The sequence below is a fragment of the Anopheles aquasalis genome, chromosome 2 (assembly GCF_943734665.1).
Source record: "Anopheles aquasalis chromosome 2, idAnoAquaMG_Q_19, whole genome shotgun sequence".
NCBI classification, from domain to species: Eukaryota; Metazoa; Arthropoda; class Insecta; order Diptera; family Culicidae; genus Anopheles; species Anopheles aquasalis.
The window spans coordinates 7,427,501-7,432,500 of NC_064877.1; the positions used below are offsets into that span (position 1 = coordinate 7,427,501).

At 48.9% G+C, this 5,000-nt stretch overlaps 1 protein-coding gene across 1 annotated transcript in view; it reads left to right on the plus strand.

The window, feature by feature from the left end:
• Nucleotides 1–5,000, plus strand: part of LOC126571986 (serine-rich adhesin for platelets) — a 40,383-nt gene that overhangs the window by 6,192 nt on the left and 29,191 nt on the right. The window contains exon 2 of the mRNA XM_050230945.1: nt 1,799–2,217. The gene's annotated coding sequence lies outside the window, so the exon portion shown is untranslated. The remainder of the gene's footprint in view (nt 1–1,798; nt 2,218–5,000) is intronic.

Genomic DNA, 5,000 nt, shown 5'->3' on the forward strand with positions numbered 1-5,000 from the left:
GGGGCAACATATTTATCTGTTATTAAAATTGTTCACTGGTCAAGGAATGACATGAAGCATGACTTTTTAAAAATTCTTAGAAATAGAGAAAACAACAATCATTAATGATAAATTGATAGTTTACGGTATTTTCCGATAAATTATCATAGAAAACCACATTTACATTAATTCCATCCCACCAACCGGTGTCAGCATAGCATAACGTTTGAGAAATAATGTTGAATAACTCGTGCTAATGAAGAATTAATGCTTTTCGTTTCCCCGAATATCGAAACAATGGAGGAGCCGCCAAAAACCCATCTGCAGCCGAGAGCATCCTGCTCGAAGCGGAAGAAGAAAAGGAGCAGGAAAAGCAAAAGACAACGCTTCGAATTGAACGAACCCGGCGACGACGACGTCGGCGACGGTAGCGGCGGCGCGGCTTGACAGCTGTGGTGGCCACACCAACACCAGCAACCGTTCCAAGAACTCTCGCGAGAGAGGGCCGTTTGCTTTGCTTTTCCGTGGGACACACACGCCCGAGCACACGCACACCAGCGTGGTTCGCAAGGGAAAATGGTTTGGTTTGGTGTGCGGCGACGCGCGCGTTAGTGCTCTACCAACACGCAAGTGGCGCGGTTCGTCAGCAACAACAATAATCATCGGCAATAGGGAGCGCACGCACAGCACAGCACAGCATCATCGTCAGCAGGCCACGCACGAGACGAGGTTTGGCTCGTTGTTGTTGTTGCTGTTGGTGGTGTGTCATCATTATCATCAACGCGGCGTATCACACGGGTACGTAGATCGTCGCGGGGTGGCTCCTTCGCACTTTTTGGTGGCGGCGGCGGAGGTGACGGTGGCGGCTGCGATGAGCGAAACCGGTCCCGAGCCTCCGCCGAAGCTCTTCATGTGGTGGCCACCACTACCGTTCTTTCGTGCGTGCGTGCGCGTTCGTGTCGGGGGTTGGCTCGCGCGAAAGCCAAACATCGAGATCGAAGATGCAGCCAGCAGCAGCATACTTTCGGTTTTGCGTTTTGCGTTGCATTTCGAGAGCGTAAAGTGGCCGGGGGCGAAAGTGTTGTCGCGACCTGGATCCGGGTCCTTGTAGCCCCTTCACTTCTTATTCGATGATCACCGGAAGAAAAGGATAACACTGCGATCGCCAGGATAACGACCAAAACAGTCACGATCCCCCCGGAGTAGGCGCACAAAATTGTTGCCGGGAGTTGAGTGAGAGTCCGGGATTCGACGGGGGCTGCGGATTTTCCTCCTCGCGTTCGAGGTTATCGTGAACCACCGCCCCTGCCCGCCCACTCAGTCCTCACTTTTCGCTCGGGATAGTTCGGGTGTCGTGTTCGGCGTATGCTCGGTTCGGCCAATCGGCAACATCGCTTTTCGCTCGGTTTTCGCCCGGTACGGCGGGGTTCCGCTTCCGTTTCCGTCGCTCCTCGAGAGTCAAAGTTCGCCCTGTCGCCGCAGCCCGGTACCGTATTTTGTTGTTGTTGTTTTTTTAACGCGTATGTATGCGTGGCGCACTGCGCGACCTACGGCATCGTGCGCTAATGTTGGTAGCATGGGCCGAGAGGGAATACTAAAAAAGTGGCCGACCAGATCCGCAACCTATACTACACGGAATTCGTTGTCTTGTTGCTTAAAGTATCACTGTTGTTGATTAGAAGGCCGGCACTGGTTGCTGCTGGCCAGCCACAGGAGTGTTGTTATGTACTACTGGAAACATGCCGGCGAAACATGTGCTCGGGAGTTTTTGAAGTGAGCGTTTTTCCGGAATCATTTACTAATTTTCCTTTTTTCACAGAACTTATCGTGTGTTTGCCAAAATGTGAACATTAATACGAGCAAATATGCTCCGTGCTTTGTGAATTCGGATAGACTAACGAAAAACCAGTAAGTGAGGGTGTCAGAGTGAAAGACAAAGGGACGAGAAACATGTGAATTAAATACTTTTATAGTGGAAACCCAAATGCGCTACTAAGTGTACGACGAATCGCGAATGTGCATCGTGACACGTTGGTTCTCCAATCAAGGATTAAAAGTAGTACCTGCGAAAGCTACAGGACATTTAGCAACTGATAGTACCTCATTGTCGCCGGTTCGAGTGAGTTATATGGCACTGTGCACCAGGATTAACATGCCAATCACTCTCATCGGCAGCATCACTGTTTGGTACAACACACTATTGGATTTATACACATTTTCAGTGCGGCGGGGCGACAGGTATGTATCTTTTGTGCCTACTTCTTATACCATTATGCTTATCATATCGTTCGTCACACTTTCGATAAGATATTCTACCATAGAGCAGTTTGAAACTCCATTCCCATAGCATCTCATCTTCTCCGCACGCGGCATAGTTTCATGCGCTGATATCGATAGCTCGCTATCGCGCACCCTACCTCCGCATAACCAACACGACAGCGCCTACGAATACCGTTTCATGTATTTTCTCATTCGCTCATATCGCTTACACCGACCCGGGCATTGGAAAAGTCGAGGAAAAGCCGAGAGAAAACGCAAAGAAGAGCGAAGACTGTAGCTGGAGTACCAGTAAAACCTTCTCCCCCTGATGGCTGGCTGGCCGGCGAACTTGAAACGTCATCTCCTCGCAAACGAAAGCAAGAGAGAGAGAGCACGCTTTGGAGTAGCGGCGATGGAAAGTGCGTTAGCAACAAATGAGTTAAGCAAACATTGCGTGCCAAGAGTAGTAGACCGACGATAGCCTGCGCAGCGCGCTTATAAGCATCACTGACTTTTATTCTACTTTTAATGTTCAATTCATCAAACCCTGTCTCCTCTGCCTGTGAAACAATATCAAACAGATGTCGATGACGATCTGCGACGACTTTTCCATCACATTTCATCGCCCATTGCCTTATCTTCTATTTATTTATTTTTTCCACCGCGTCTGTCGCCATACACAGCGGCTCGTTGGCCGCATTGTTTCAGCTGATACGGTCGCACAACGCAAATGGCGTTGTGAGCGAACTCAGCGCGGCACGGCACAGCCCTGTGTACGGCGCACGATGGATGGGATGGCGTATTTACTAACCGAGCAAAGTAGCGCCTACCTCACGCGATCATGGCAGTGTGGTGGTAGTGGCATCCCAGCGAGCCAACCCGCGGCTACACCGCGGACGGTATGTGATACCTTTTCGGGTCGGTACCAAAAACCATTTCTGTCCAGTCCAAGGCTGGCATAGGGACCACCACGCATACCAGAGAGCCTTCGACGTGGTGCCCTGGTGACAGCTTCGTTTCTAGTCTCTCTCTCTAGGTTGAGAGCTTTCTTTGTCTTTTTCTACCCGTAATTGCTCTTCGTCCGGTGGCCCGAGCTTTTGTGAGACATTCATCTCCATTTAAAATTGTAGGAATTAGGAAAAATCATGGACTTTGTTTGTACAAACCAGTACCAACCACCCAAAATGAAAGGATCCAATAAGATGTTTTTTGTTGTTGTTTTCAACGACTTACTCTTCTGCCCAACATGGAAAGCATGGTGTATATAGTCTCCTTCAACATGCCTCTATTTACCACCAATTAGCAGTGTAAATGATGTGCTGTTTGGTTTGACTGGCGAAGAATGGAAGAATTACCACAGTCGGATGCGCGTTCACAAGAGTATTTGGAATCGATTTTTCGAGTTTTGCAGAAAAGGAAGTCCTACTCACGAAGAAAGGGCCAACCTACGAAAGTGGACCCTTGGCGAGGCCGATAACTCTTTGCAATTAAATCCTTTTAGCTCGAAAGTATGACCCATCACCAACGTTAAAGGTGTAAGGGTTTGAATGCGAACTAACTGTTGTAGAAGCGTCTAGTTCTTGGCAAGTACAATCTGTGTCTATCAGCCCTTAGCCATCGAGTTTTGAATAAAAATGTATTGCAATTTAAACGGGAGATTGGATTGAATTCAATTCCATTTCGACCAGACATCCACAATCTCTAGCAGTTACGCAAACAATTTATGCTGCCAACGGCATCCATCGGAACCGGTTTCGACGAGAGCCTCCGACCCCCGACCAAATACCGCCAAATAACAAGTAGGAGAACGGAAGAGCTAGGATTTATAGTGTCCTCTTTTCTGTTCAGTTCCTTTTAGTGCTTCACTCCCACCGGGAATGTGAATTGGTTCGCCCGCGTAGCATGCCTATGCTTACGACATCATGAACCTGCGCCGGCTGCACGCGCTTATGTACAACCGCAACCGTATTACCGGGAGTGGGAAACCCAGGGGTAGGGTATTGTGCGAATCCTGTGCCGCAATAAAGCATAGAAAGTGTTCCACTACCTGGCGAGCGGGAACCAAGGACGAAACGGAATAGAATCCATTTTGCCACTGCTGCTGCTCCATCGTACGGAACCGATGTTTGGCTAAATAGCGTGAACTGGTCTGAAATAGACGTGGTATGCAACGACAGTAATATGTACGGCCGTGTGGAACTCGCATTTTGCGCTAAGTGAATTCCCACCTCACCATCAGGAGCGTTCCGAGAAGGTGAACAGAGCATTCCATCGAATTCGTGAGGTGGATCTACTTTTTAAGAGACCGGGAATCTCCAAGACACGACGACGAGACGTTGCTTGGCGTTCAGGACTCTCCTAGAGAAGGTTGGATTAAGTTTGCCTCGAACTGAGTATGAGACGTGCTCGGGGGTTGATGGTTGAGGAGGAGACGTCAGTGTTCTGGCAAATACACGGGATTAAGCCGTAACCGATGATAGTACATAAATTTTAAATTATCGACACCTGTTGGCACAAGGAATGGAATGAAGCGAAACGAGATGAGACAGATTCACATTCCTCCCGGACGCACATGGCGACCACGGGAGTGATGGGTGGCGATTAAGAAGACTGTTGAGACACACAAATGAGGTTTTAAACAGCTTCTACGCGCCAGCAGCAGCACCAGATTACGGCGAGTGTGGTTTCGATTGGATTTTTGGCTCGAATGTGATTTCATCCGCCCTGCTTGGTGAAGTGATTTCGCGTGGAATGTTGTTGAT